Raw genomic sequence first — 15,511 nt, 5'->3', positions numbered from 1 at the left:
TCCGCTAGCCCCTCCTCCGGGTCGCCCCTAAGTACTCTGGTATTTGAAGTGCGTGTAGTTCGAAGAATAAAAGTCAAGTTCATAAGTGGTTCACCAAAGTTGGTGCGAGTAGGTACTCGTTGTTCCCAAAATCTCTAGACCCAAGACATGGCTCGGGTTTCGGGATAGTTTCCCTCATCAGTAGAGAACAAGTATGGGGTGGATGAGAAGGCCGCCAAGTAACCGTCACAGGCCTCGATGCCTCTCTGGCTCGCAGGGCGTCTCCAGAAGCTCGTCAGCTTGGCGCTCAAGGGAGCGATAAGTAGAATTCTGCAATGGATCGCACTCCCCTAGCCCCTCCTCCGGGTCACCCCTAAGCACTCTGGTATTTGAAGTGCGTGTAGTTCGAAGAATAAAAGTCAAGTTCATAATGTATCGGGTCTAGAGATTCATCAGTCCAACAAGTACCGACTTGCACCCACCTGGGTGATCCACTACTGAACTACAAGTACCAGAATCCCGAGGGGCGATCCGGAGGAGGGGCTAGCGGTGAGCGCTCCATTGCGGTAGTTTTTACTAATTGGCTCCCTTGAGCTTTGAGCCGACGGGCTCCTGGATGCTGCCCTGCGTGCCGGTTCGGGCATCGAGGCCATTGACTGTTGTTTGGCAGCCTTCTCCTCCACCCCTAAACCATTTTCTCTACTGATGAGGGAAGTTATCCCGAAACCCGAGCCATGTCTCGGGCGATACCCAAAAACCCGGGACATGTATCGGGTCTAGAGATTCATCAGTCCAACAAGTACCGACTTGCACCCACCTGGGTGATCCACTACTGAACTACAAGTACCAGAATCCCGAGGGGCGATCCGGAGGAGGGGCTAGCGGTGTGCGCTCCATTGCGGTGGTTTTTATACAACAGAGTAGATTCTTACTTTCCCAACTAGAGTGCATACCCCCTGCAGTGGATCGAGTTTGGACCCTGTAGCTTCAGCTGAAAACATTCATATTATACTTTAGTACCCACCTAGGTACTACCACTCTGCTGGCAATGGTTTCTTTATCCTGCCTTTAGTAGTCTCCATTTGTTTAATATTTTAATGTCTTCTGTTTCCAATTTCCAATCCACCATGCGATTTATAAGTGAGTGGATGAACAGTAACCATCTGAAATTGAACCCCGATAAAACTGAGCTGATCCTAATCGGCGGGCCAGCTAACCCCTGGAACTCCAACTGCTGGCCAACTGAATTGGGATATCCTCCACTTCCTGCATGCTCAATCAAAAGTCTGGGCATTATCATCGAAATCGATCTGTCGCTGAAAGCCCAAATTGGGACAGTGGTTTCCTCCTGTTTCTTTCAGCTTAGAAGGATCAGGAAGATCAGTAGATTCCTTACCATAGAAGGCCCGACCCAAGTTGTTCTGGCCATAGTCATCTCCCGCATTGATTATGCCAACTCACTCTATGTTGGTATTCTGGCATATCAACTAAAACGTTTGCAGCTGGTGCAAAACCAGACGGCCAGATTAATTTACCATCAGCCCAAATGGCATCATGTTACGCCACTAGTGGAAAGATTACACTGGCTCTCTGTAGCCAAACCGTGCGCATTTAAGCTGGGGAGCATCATCTTTAAAGCTCTTTATGGCAACCGCTAACATTTATATCCTCTCCGATTCAGCGTTGCGTCCCTTCTTAGTATCTCAGGTCCTCTCATCTGAATCTTCTGATCATCCCTTCCTTTAAACGTAAGAAACAAGGGGGACTAAGATTTGCGGTCTTGCCCCCCCAACTCTGGAATTCTCTCCTTCTAGAGATTAGATCACTGACCTCCTTCGCTCATTTTCTAAACCTCTCAGGCGGCAGTACCCCCTAGACTCCAGTGCCATGAAACCGTTTGGTGTATGTGCACTTTACAAGCTCATTTAACATAACATAACAATGTTGGATTACATCTTTAGGTCGAGGCTACGATCGCATATGCTTTCGCTTGCAAGAAATATTGTTTACAGTGATGGGCTTGAAGCCTGCCCATTGCCTACTATTCAATGGCTTCATTGTCTCTGTCCTTTGCTGCTTCCTAATTGGCCAGCGTGGATTAGGCGTCACTTCCTTTTCTTTGTGTGCAGTACGGACCAAGTACAGATTGATTCAACTTAATTAGTATCCGTCTGCTGTTCGCGTTGTGATTCAGGTACTATTTCTTCTTCAGATGCCGCTTGTTTGGAGCCGCCTCTTACCCCCTTTGTTTATAAAACTCTCCCTGGAGTTAGAGGCTGCCAAGGCACCATTCAGCCTGACTGCTTTGTAAGGTTTGGCCATTCTAGAATCAAGAACAAAATAGGAACATGCTCCGCCCCCTGTGAAATATTGTTGATTCTCCTTGAGAGGTGCCCTGGTTTTGGAGACAATATGTTCTGCAGTTGTCAACGTTTGCCAAGCACTTCATGGAGGTGGCTGTAGTGTGCTCTACACGGCAAGTAAGGCCGAAAGGAGAGGGGTGCTGTGACCTCTTCCGAGAGCTACTGTACTTCTGCAGTTGGTCAGATATATGAATGGCTTCCATGCAGGAAATGAACAAGCGAGAAAACGAACTCAAAAGTGAGGGCTGGGGTGCCATGCCAAGAAATAAATCATTGTGTATATTTTATCATAACCTGTCAATATCATACACGATTTTAGCGCTACACCCATTTATAAAATGTTTCTTGGTTGCCGTTGTGACTCAATAATCAATTGGCCAGGCGGGCAGGCAGGCAGGCATTACTCTGCTTTGGTTTTGCAAGGTACATGCTGAAAATCAGATGCATGGCGCTAGGAGGGGCTCTCTATACTGCACAGAGTTTGACCCTGACTGAATTTCGGGCTTTTAGTGGGCCGGCTCCCTTCTAGTCTCATATCCGGTAGTTATTAAGAACTGATACTGAAATGAGTCCCTATCGAGCGGGCCCTTTATTCATGTCCTTAACCATAATGGCAGAAAAACAGTGATCGTTTTTGTAACAATTAATTTAACAAGGATTTACAATGCAATAGGTCTCGCATTTGTGAAAGTTAGAGCTTTTGGTGTTGAAAATGACAATGTTTTTTGCTTTTTTCATTTGTAGTGGTCCCAGCTAAACATGGGCTGAGCTTTGAACAACAAAAAAGCTACATTTAAATACAAACGAAAAAAATTGACGTTGAATGTTGGGTTTGAACATGATTTGTTTTGTGGCAAATTACTCTATCTCCCCGTGCCAAATTGTAAGCGGAATAGTTCTTGGATGGGCCAATAATGCAGTCCAGACTGGGCAAGGCAATTACAAATTAGAAACTGCTGCTTCTGAACAGCCTGTAGGGCTGGGGATGAGAGAGATACAGCATCTTAAAAGGACAGGGATGAAGCCAATTGTATATTAGAGAAATATAAAAAAAAACACCATTTGTGCCTGTTAGGTAGGGCTGGGAATGGACAAGGCTGGAACAGAATAAATCACATGTGTGTGGTGTAAAAGCCAGAAGAGCTGATGTTGGAACTTTGGAACTGAGTAGAGTTTTAGTGTTTGCTTAAAATGCTGTTGTTTTGGGCAAATTATTAAATCTCTGTACCAACCATAAATAAATTGTGTCCCTATGTAATGTAACTGGTGCTTATCTAAAGCGCCCCGATACCTTGTGTGCGAGTTCACACGATATAAAACGACAAAAAAAATGGATGTAGGGCTAAATACGAAACATGCACTTATCAAGCATTCACATATAATACGCAGCGTCTCGCAAATGCCTGTAAAATATGCAAATCACTATCAATTGTAAGTGGAATGGTGCTTCTAAGCAAAAGCCTTGTTAACCCAAAAACATTCATTTTCTCGCCAAGGCCAGAAAAATGAGTGATTCAAAGTCAATTGCAAGCGGAATGGTGCTTCTGTGTGAAAGCTCGGTTAACCTCAAAACATTAATTTTCTATAAAATACGCAGAATTTAAAAGCCACACTGTAAAGATCATGGCGACTGTTGGTTTTGAGGACAAAAAGCAACTCAAGAATAACAACCAACCCAACGGGCGAGTGGAATCTCAGCTAAACATGGACTGAGCTCAAGCAGCGGAATAATGAAAAAGAATCACTCCTTTACCTTGTGTGTGAGTTAACAGGATATAAAACTGCAAAAAAAGTAAATGTAGGGCTAAATACGCAACAGGCACTTCTCAAGCGTGCACATATAATGTGCAGTGTCTCGCAAGGGCCTGTAAAACATGTGAATCACAATCAATCGTAAGCGGGATGGTGCTTCTAAATGAAAGCCTTGTTAACCCAAAAATATTAATTTTCTTCAAAATACGCACAATTTAAAAGTTACGGTGAAAAGGTCATGATGAGTTTGAAGACCAAAAGCAATCCAAGATAAATCAAAACCAGGCCGACGGGCGCACAGGATCCTAGCTAAACCAGGGCTGAGTTGGAAAAAACAAAACTCAAACTTTGGCAAATGTGAGACCTATTGCATTGCAAACGCTTATTGAGCTCTGAGACAGAGGTAGAGCAGCCATAGGAAGGCAGGGACCGTGACGCCAGGCCATGCGTTTCAAAAGCAGGAGGGAGGATGAGGCAGCTGCAGCCAAAACAGACATCTGTTTGTATTTGCCTTTTTTACTTAATATTGCATCCCCTATTAGTGTCCGATGTTTCCATGATGTGTTTCTTTCTTTTTTGTTTGGCACTTGTATAGTGTATATTTTCAACTAAGTCGCCTCAATGTATTTATAACGGGCCACGGCTGAGCGCTCTGCAGTTGAGGCTGATGACAGCAGAAGTTTCTCACAGTTCCAGTCAGTATGTGAACGAGCATTTACAATGCAACCGTCTCGCCTTTGCAAAAGTTAGAGCTATTGGCATTGTAAACGACAACATTTTTATTTATGTGTTGGTTTTGAAAACAGATAAATGGCATTGTCATCTACAATGCCAATAGCTTAATCTCTCGCAAATGCGAGACCTATTACAGTTGCACCCACACATACACACACAGAGCCACACACACACACAGAGCCACACACACACACACAGACACACACACACAGCCACACACACAACACAAACCTGTCGCTCACACCACCCAGATAGTGCTGCATAAAAATATAAAGAATGCGAGCTAGAGTGGCCCCTTCCTGAAGCCGTGCTCACTAAGAAAGAGAATGTTCACGGTGAGGGGTTGTTCATATGACGTGGCATGTTCCGCGTGCTACAACCTCAGGTGGTGTTTTTCATGTTATACATCTGTTATAGATCTGTTATTTAAGGTAACACAAAAGTTGAAATGCTGTTTGCACAATACTGCCCTGTGACATACCACCTGCTGCCATTGCTTGTGGTCAGGTAAACATATAAGATCTAGGAAATGGGCTCTGTTAAAATACACATGCCTTATCTAGTGCAATTGGCATTCCGTGGTATTAAAATCCCCAGCCCAAATAATAGTAATACCTCCCACAAACAACTTTAATTCTTCCCGAAGAGAATGGAGCACTGCATTGTTGGTGGTATCAACCCTATTATTGTAGTAATTTCTGTAATTAACCAACACAATACCTGTCTCATTATATATTTGGAAATACAAAAACTGAAAGTCACTCACAAAAGCCAGCACGCACCCACAGAACTCGCTGACCACAGCCCTGTAGATGGGTGGACACAGTTCTCTCCATGAAGACACCCGAACCCTGCAGATAACAGCCCCAGCGACAGGTAGCACAAGGGGTGCACAACAGACGGTCTCCTTAACTCTGTAATGGAAACTGCAGTGCGGTGATCTAGGTTACCGCATTTACAAACACAAGCTTTACTGGATTTGGGTGGAGCTGAAAGAACGGAAAGCAAACATCTGGGTTGGGGGTGAAGGTAAGTAACATTGGGAAGAAAGTAATTGGGAAGAAAGTCACTGGAAAGAACCAGGCTGCAGACAAATTTGAAGAATAGCCTACTTGAGGAAAGGAGTATACATTGAGATTAGGGCACACCAAGTCATGCAATACATAAAAAGTAGAGCAGGTCTCGCTTGCAACATCTCACCTTGTTCATCAATGCCTTAGGCGCGGGTTGCGGCTTCGCCGCCCCGCCCGGCGGACCTATACCCGACCCGGGCAGGTTGGGGGCGAACCCCGAGTGCAATTCTCTTTATTTTCGTAGCCCCACTCGGGTTCAATGAACACTGAAACAAACACAACTTGTGTCCCTTCAGCACCGCACACAGGCTGGAGGCAGCTGACTACGCGCGAGACCCACCTCCAGAAGAACTGAGCTTCCTGCAGCTACCAAACAAACTACACGATTGGTTGTGACTAAGACAGATGTGAAGAGTGCGCTCTGGGTAAGGGGAGGGCTACCACTCCAGCCAATAGAAATTCTCTCTGCTGCCAACATGCGCTAAAGTAAAACAGGAAGTGTTTTGTGAATGGACGGTAAGAATCCACAGAGGCACCGATTGGGTGGCTTTTTTTTTTACTGTTTGTTTCTGGGTTTTTTGCTATTGGCAGGGTGAACGCCTAGTGAGCGTGGGATTTGCGCTAAACTCGAAAGTTTAGGTTATTTAGTACTACAAGGCATCCTTCGTAGGCAAAGAAGAATTAGGCCCGGGCGCTAATTGGCTTTGAGTTCTTTGATTGATGTTCTCCTTGACAGTTTCCCCACAATTTATTGTCGAATAATAGACATAAAAGAAAGACCAATCGAGCTTTTCAGAACTGTGTTGATCAAGAACGCCGATACAATCTCTCTGCTGGCAAATGGCTATAGAGGTTGAAATAACAACAAGCAGGAAATGGAGTGGTTTAAGTGGGGTGGGGGAAGCCAACCAGAACAAGCACTCGCGAAGCGGTTGTCTGACGTAGCCTTTCTCTTCCCCGACTTCCTTCTGCTGTAAAAGGTTTCTAATCTTTATGGGGCAGGCCCCATAAAGATAACAAATCTATTACAGCAGAAGGTCAAGTCAAGTAAGCCAGTCTGAAAAGGGCGGGGCTTAGAGAGAAAGAAGAACGTCACTAGGACCTCTTCTCCAATGGCTGGCCACCGTTTAGGACGCCAGCTAATGGAGAAGAGGGGCGGGGCTTAACCTCGCTAGTGAAAGTTCCTCTATCTCATTAAGTCTCGCCAGCTCGACTGCGCATGTGCGCAGTCTTTTGCGGGCTGAGACCTAAAAACGAGTTTAGAATACATGGTCATCCAATCATTGATCTCTCTGTAGAGCGCACAGATAGGCGTGTATTTCAGTTGCAAATGTAATTCTGTGTAAATGCATGTGAAGGAAGTACAGTTGTCAACACATCGAAAAGGTGAAAGTAAAATAAAATGCAGTGCTTTCAGGTGAGTGGGTGTGCTGTGTGTTTGGGGAGTGAAGTGAAGGAGATGCCAAGGAGTGCATTCAGGATACAGTGAAAAGAGACCTGAAGAGGAAAGATTAGGTGTATGATCTGCAGATGGAAAGGTGGAGAAAAACATTGTGTCCATGTCTAACATAGAGTGAACACAACAGGAGTGGTTTAGACTCTCTGTAGACCACTAGCCCTTCCACATGCCTCATTAATGATTAATTTAGAGGGTCACAGTTTCAGAATTGAAACCTTTTCAATATTTATTATTTACAACAAAATCATTGTTCTTACTCATTTATCTTCAACAGCTAACAGCCATTGACAAAGCGAATAGTCCTGGCTGCTTTTAAGTGTATGTTAGTTGTTGCATTATATATCTGGATGCAATAGCAAAGCACTGCAAGGAAACAACTGGTTTAGTGGCACACTACAGGAACCACAGAAATGTGGTGTACATGTTTAAGCCAACACTTCAATTACATATGCCACACCGCTTTTTGAGACTTTTTCAGCCCACTTTCTCCCCTTGATCCCCTTATTGAATGGATGTTGTACTGATAGTCTGTCCTACCCTCTGTAGTTATATTGTATTGTAGTGCAATTGCTTACTAACTCCGAGTAGGCACTTCAGGACCGGTAGCATGCTAGTCCTGAACACAAGGTTAGATGTTATTCCAGAGGCTACTCTTGGTTATTGAGATTAATCTGTGGCAATCTTCAGTTCCTCAGCCTTACTCCAGGGACTTTATCATCCATATAATTCCCTGGCATTGTATGAGGATATATTAAAATGCCTGCATCATGCCTTACGAGGAGTCCAGAGTCCTCTTGGGTTAAATGTGGCTAGACATTTGAATCTGCTGTACTCATTGCTTTCTTCCCTCTACCCGACCCTTGATTTTTATGTTGAGCCTGCAACAGCCCGTGCACTCTCACTTAAGAGAGATATTGTTTACAGTAAAGAACTTGATGCCAGCCATTGCTTACCATTTATTTGCTTGATTGTCACTCTTCTTTGCTGCTTCCTAATTGGCCAGTGTAGGGCAGACACCGCTTCATTTTATTTGTGTGGAGCACGGACCTAGCATAGATTGATTCAACCTAATTTGTTTTTATGCGCTGTTTGCTTTGTGATTCAGATACTATTTATTCTTCCTTCTACCCACCCCTTCTGTGTATTGCTTCTTCTCCTCCCAGTAATCCCTCCTCCATGTTGCAGCCCCTGTCCCATTCCTGTTGTTGTTGCTTGCCTGTACCCACACCACCTTCCCCCATCCTTGCTAGCATGTCCCGACCACTCGAAAAAGCGCAATGAAGCGGCCCTAGCGCTGTTTGCATCATGGCACTTGAAAAAATTACTTTATTGCGTTTGTTACTCAGGCACAATCAAACGGTTCAATATTGTAAATGGCCAACTACCAGCAAACCTCTTTTTCAAAGCTTATATGAACTCCAGGGCTAATAAGTTTTAAGAGAAGCTGGTTAACCAGGTGGATCTGAAATCCAAAAATATATTTCATGGACTATTTTTTTGGTAGCGTAGAAGCCAATATTTCTTCACTTTGTATATCACTCTGTACTTCAAAATGTAATAGTAAACTACTTTCGTAGTTACCTGTGTTGTTTTATTTTAAAGAATGAACACCAAGTTAAACGCATGCCAAAAAATATGGGCACTTGTTTGTACTGAAAGTGCATTTAATTTGAATTATTTTTTTAAATGAGCACGAAAAGCAATTCTTTGGTACTGGCATTTAACATTTCCAACTCACTACAAATACTGCCCATTGCTACTCGTGTGAGTTGGATTCTTCTACCCACAAGGTTGTGCTCATCTCCTGCCCACTTCACTGGCGAGCGAACATGTTTTAAAGTAACTCTAAATGCATTAACTTTAGCCTATGGATATTCTTAGCGCCGCCTACCCCTTTCATGGCCATTTGTGAAAAAATTCGAACTCTAGCTTGATGGTATTCTGAGCATTTTGTGTATGGAGGTACCTTCACTGTGTTCATTTTGTGTGGGTGTGTTTTCTTTGGTTGAGTGTGCGAACATGGAAGTCAAGCATTTAGCATTGCCTTACCTCTCTGTTTCGTAGTCGTTTTACTTTGTGCTCAGATCTTTAACCATCTACCTTGTCAGAACAATATTGAAATTAAAGAACTGGAAATGTCTTGGTAAACCAGCGAGACCAAGAGAGTGGTGTACATCAATTACGAAAAGCACCTGCCATAGAATGACTACTTTTCCATTTCTTGAAACTAGCTTTTCCATGAACCTCAGAGTAAGAGTGTGTGGGATTTTGCAGCCTCAATATTCCTAAATATATGGAAACTCACTCCTCATCTGATATGACACTGTTATTGCTGCTGAGTGGCAGTCTATCCTCTTTTTCGAAATGTAAACTTTTGTTTCCTTTTACTTCAGAGTTCTGTGACTCTAACAATTAAAAGATCAGCGTGTGAACGTGTTCCCTGCAAGTGAGCGCCCAGACTTGTCAGGCACCAGTCCAATTCTTTTAGAAAGTTTAACTTGATCAGAAACAACGTGAAGTTGTACATTTGAGCACCAGAACTTTCCCGTGTTCCAATGTACAACACGTTGTACATCGGCTCTAAAATGTGGGCTGTTGCTTCTTCCCCTCTGACCCCCCCCCCCCCCACCCACTGTCCATGTTACTTCATCCCTCACACCCTCCGGTTGTCTGTGTTGCTTCCCCTCGCACCTGCTATACAAAACAAGCATTTGCAATGCAATAGGTCTCACATTACTGAGAGTTTGAGGTATTGGCATGTCAAATAATGCAACGCCAATAGCTTATACTTGCAGTAATGCGAAACCTAGTGCAGTGCAAATGCTTGCGTAGTGAGCCAGGAACCAGCATTGTATGTCTTAGTGCAGTACCGCAAGGTGCTCCTAGAGAGAGGTCTCTAGTGAGCAAGGCACCAGCATTGTATATCTCGGGGCAGTACTGGAAGCTGCTTCTAGAGGTCAATAGTGAGCAAGGCACCAGCACTGCATGTCTCAATGCAGTACCTCAAACTGCTCCTAGAGGTCCCTAGTGAGCAAGGCACCAGCACTGCATGCCTCAGTGCAGTACTGCAAACTGCTCCTAGAGGTCCCTAGTGAGCAAAGCACCTGCACTGCATGTCTAGGTGCAGTACCGCAAGGTGCACCTGAGGTCCCTAGTGAGCAAGGCACCAGCATTGTATGTCTCTGGGCAGTACTTGAAGCTGCTCCTAGAGGTCTCTAGTGAGCAAGGCACCAGCACTACACGTCTCAATGCAGTACCGCAAACTGCTCCTAGAGGTCCCTAGTGAGCAAGGCACCAGGACTGCATGTCTCAGTGCAGTACCGCAAGCTGCTCCTAGAGGTCCCTAGTGAGCAAGGCACCAGCATTGCATGGCTTGGTGCAGTACCGCAAGCTTCTCCAGAGGTCCCTAGTGAGCAAGGCACCAGCATTGTATGTCTTTGGGCAGTACTTGAAGCTGCTCCTAGAGGTCCCTAGTGAGCAAGGCACCAGCACTACATGTCTCGTGCAGTACCGCAAGCTGCTCATCAGGTCCCTAGTGAGCAAAGCACCAGCACTGCATGTCTCAGCGCAGTACTGCAAACTGCTCCTAGAGGTCTTTAGTAAGCAAGTCACCAGCACTGCATGCCTAGTTGCAGTACTGCAACCTACGGCTAGAGGCCCCTAGTGAGCAAGGCACCAGCACCGCTGACCTCCTTTGGTCACAATTGGTATTGCACCCTGCAGAAGATATTGTAAATGCACCCTACCTTTATTGCATTGCGTGCAAGACAGTACTACGAATATATTCACATAGCTTTGTCCATATATGCAATTAGTAGCTTTGAAATGTGACAAAAGAATTTTTGCATTAATTTCGCATTAGGTTGTACTCTGTGTGGAGCTGACGAAGGGGAAATTTATTGAAAGTCTCATATAAATGTGAGTTGTTCTAGTGAGCAAAGAAATCACTGCCAGCCTATCTTAGGACCAAGTGTGTATCTTGCCTGAAGCCTTTTAAGAAAACAGTGCCTTGAGGCTGTAATTTAAACCTAGGGAGTAACAACACATGTAACTGGGTGTCCTCATGGGAGGTTACAAGAAGAGACAAGATTGGTACTAAGTCTATTGACCAATGAAAAGCCACCATTTACATAGGACAGAGACAGGAGCCAATTGAAAAGATGAGCGGAAAGTGGGCATAGGTTTATGCCAATATCCTTAATACTGTTACAGCAAACGAATGATGGACGGAATGCTGACAATATAAACTTTCTCCCCAGTCAAAAGATCTGGGTTAAATCCATTGTTCTTTTGCCCACTACGTCACTCCAGTTTGGACCCAGGCATATGCAAATCAGTCTTCACCCTGTGCCTCATGGGAACAGTCCACACCGAACTGCCAGGCCAGGTCCTCCCTGGACCAGACACAAGCATCCTGGGACCGGTTTCAGTGTATGTCACCCTTCTTCAACCAGGCTAGCTTGAATCCAGTGGTACAGTGAGCAAAGGACCCACGTCTGGGCCTACCCAGATCCTTTCTAACATGCCCAGTTATCACCTAGAAACATGCATTTGTCTTTCTGAGCCTCTGCTCTGACTGCTGCACCTTGCCTGGTCTGCTGCATGGCATGCATCTCTTGTGCTCCTGATTAAGTTCCTCATGGTTTGCCCACTCACACTTCAACATTGGGCCAACTCTTCCCGCGCACACACACAAAGTATTCTTTGGATATTACTCTTGGAGTTGGTATCTGAGTCACAAAAATAGAAAGAAGGTTTAGAGATTTATTACTCATTGATAGGGATTAATTTGTTTTTCCTTACAGAGAAATATGTTTTTTCATTTATTCCTCATCGTCATTTTGTTTCTATATTTGATTTCTTGCCCAGGATGCGGTAGGAGTATCAGGGCAAACCCTGATTCTGTTCTAAGAGACCGTTCCACTATAATCATCAACATCATCTTTTTCATTTTCATTGGTATCTGTAAACTCTGGCTCTTCTTGAAGTTTCTTGTACATTTTCTGAAACTCACTCAGGAGGACATTGTGACAGCTAGGTACTACATCATGTTTTCTTTAGACTCGCCTGGCAAGATGCTAGTCATGTATCAGGAAAAATCACTTTAAAGACGCTCTTTTAATACCTGTTTTAACAAGAATCTTTTGGTATAGTTTGTCGTGCTGAAAAGGCTTGAGGAGATATCTACACAGAATATGACTCGTTACAACGCGAGCCATTACTTCGCGTGCCATTACAAGACAGTTGTTACAACGACCGTATTGTTACCATGCAAAGCCATTACTACGCAAGTCATTACATCGACTTGCAGTAGATGGCGCGCTGACATTAGAAATGTGTAATTTACTATTCCAACTCCAGCCTACGTAACAGTAGGGAAGGTGTTGGATTAGTAAACTATACTATTTCTAATGTTAGCATGCCATCTACTGCAAGTCGATGTAATGACTTGCGTAGTAATGGCATTGCGTGGTAACAACGCAGTCGTTGTAACAACCGTGTTGTAATGGCATTGCAATGTGAAGCCAGTGTTGTTAAGGTTGTTTCCAGTCTTCACAGGCTGCGCAGAAAAAACAGCCAATGCCCACACAGTTGTCAGTTGGGATTCCTTAAAGATCCCTTCTGTCAATTTTGTAGGTGTTATCGTTAAAGACTTGTCAGCAAACATTGATTAAAGCATGTGCCTAGGGATCCCAACTAGGACCCAGTAGGTAACACTATCCATAAAGAGCATGCCCATAAGTTCAGTCTATTATGAACCCTTGTCCATCAAATCAGTGGACAAGAATCACTTACTCTAGTTACACCTGGAAATAAAAGCAATGCATTCAAAAGCAATTTTGTCCTTTCAAGTCTGGAGAGCGGTTCACAGCTCAAAGAGAGAGAGGATGTTTCTTAAATCATATTTCCCTCCCAAAGAAAAATAAGTTAAAAACTTGCCCAATTTAAACACCTTTCAGTAAAAAATAAAGTTATGCTAGATAGTAATTTACCAACTGAATTGCTTGGCTTTAAGAGATTGAGTATGGATGTGTGTGCCCAAAGCTTCTCAATTCCATCACACTGTCACAAAAGCGTTCTGAGATTAATGGTCGTTCATAGTCATTGTCCTTATGTTTGTGTTTATCATCATCAAGCATATTCTTAAAGTGCTTGGCAGGATCTCTGCTTGCTTCGAAAGACTAGAGGCACTGGTGTTTCATTCTTTCATATCTAGCTCACAAAGGCCCCTATAAGAGAGAAGGTCCTTGAAATTTTCAGCCACTGCTCTGTCAACGTTTGAAAAGTCTGTTTTCACGTACTCCTAGACATTGCCAGGATAGGATATTCTAGGCAGATGTCAGTCAATACTTAGAGCATTCACAAAGCTTCAAGTGCAATGAGCTCTGTGGCTCCTAGGAAGATGCCCTTTAATCCTTCGATTTCTTTATCACCATTTGCCAATTTCCCCAATTAGGTGTAAGAGCCCTTATTATAATTAGAAAGGGTGGAATTTACAAACCAAGCTACAAATCAGATTTTGTGCAACCGTCTACTAGTGGCTTGTCGACTCTAGGGGGATTCAAAATGCATGTCAATGTCACAGAGCCACTAACTCATGCATGCCAACAGACATCTCAGATGGGAGACTGACAGTTTTGTAAGCCAAAAATGGCAATTTAGCTGTGTCCTGCCTGAAATTGTCCCTACTTCAATAAAAGTCAATAGTGAAAATACATTTGTATTTGTATTTGTATTTTGGATTTATAGAGCGCCTTATCACCCAGGTTATTTTTTATAAATTTTCACTATATCTTCTTTACTAATGTTGACATGTCTGCTAATTTGGTTCCAGTGATCCTTGTTATCCACATAGAGAGAACTCCAGGAACTTAAAAGAAAACACAATAGTAATGCACTGTATTTAACAAGTCGAAGGGAATAAAATGCCTCTTGGGCCAGACTGCAAAGCCCTTATGGAGCCCTGCGCTCCTGCACCAAAATTATTTACAGGCTTGACACGTAAGGAGAAACGGACCATCTTCGTAGATTTACTGGGTAGAGAGATTAAAATTAGACCTTAAAATAAGTTCACACTGACTGTCATCTATATCTTTGAGACTTCTGTTGTTGCCGCGTTTTTATTGAAATTTGAGATCTTATGGGGCAGTTTACCAGAAGACTTCATGCCCAATAGTCTGTAATCTTTTATCACCAAATCCTGTTGGGTCGTTTTTATTGAAACAAGAAAGATCTTCTACGGGGCAGTCTAACGGAAGACTTTATGCACAACAGTCTTTAATACGTTATCGCCAAATCATGTTCAACAGGTTATACTTTCATGACATTGTGGGCTTGTCATTTCTGGTATGGAGATGTCTGTCTGCTAAACCGTCTATAAGCCACATTTCTTCTCCACTAATTTTCTCTTGGTTAGGCCTCTTTCGTGTGTAGAAATGATATGAGATGCTTGAAATTATTTTCACCATTAACTTATAAAAGAATGCAGTTATGGGGTCTTTAGCAGAGAACGTACGGTTTAGCTTAAATTATAGTGTAGGCCAGTGGTTACCAAACTGCGGTCTGTGACCCCCTGGTGGGTTGTTAGCCTATTTTTGGTGGGTCGCGAAAGTCTGAGAAATAAATAAAGATGCCTTTAAATTCTTTATTTATCTTGTCACATTTGCTGCGCTTCAAAGACAGTGGCTAAATATCAGGCTTCTGACTAATTGCTGGTTTTTTAACTTGTGGATTGCTGTATACAAACTCCTTTCACTTTGCAGTGTGAGGAAGTAAAGTTAATTATGTGACTATCGTGCTGGGATTCAGATGTGTGAAAGGAACGGCTGTAGGATGTTATTGTTTTGTAAAAGAGAACAAAATGTAAAAACTTCAAAAGAACTGTACAATTTCAGCCGGAAATGAAAAATTAAGCACATTTTCTATTCTGAAGTGTGATGGAAGCAAAGATTTCAATAGTATCAAAACAAATCAAGACGCTATGTAGAGCACAGATGATAAATAGTCACTGAAATCTGATTACCGCATATTATCATTTGTGTGCAGTATAGTTTTATCAGCAACACTATATGTTTGTGCAAATTTAGTGGCCATTTTAATGGAAATTGTGCTCTCTATAAATGGGCGGGCGCTAACACACAATGCTATTT

General features: G+C 43.3%; 1 protein-coding gene and 1 non-coding gene across 35 annotated transcripts in view; both read left to right on the top strand.

Moving 5' to 3' along the window:
- Nucleotides 1–15,511, top strand: part of SEC31A (SEC31 homolog A, COPII component) — a 439,339-nt gene that overhangs the window by 59,246 nt on the left and 364,582 nt on the right. The gene's annotated exons all lie outside the window — the stretch shown is intronic.
- On the top strand, nt 8,048–8,179 carry LOC144820599 (small nucleolar RNA SNORA49). Its single transcript, XR_013607877.1, has one exon. It is a non-coding gene; the product is annotated as a small nucleolar RNA SNORA49 (small nucleolar RNA).

The sequence above is a fragment of the Lissotriton helveticus genome, chromosome 2_1 (genome assembly GCF_964261635.1).
Source record: "Lissotriton helveticus chromosome 2_1, aLisHel1.1, whole genome shotgun sequence".
Classification (NCBI taxonomy): domain Eukaryota; kingdom Metazoa; phylum Chordata; class Amphibia; order Caudata; family Salamandridae; genus Lissotriton; species Lissotriton helveticus.
Note: the sequence above shows the minus strand (reverse complement) of the source record. Positions and strands in the feature narration are given on the sequence as shown.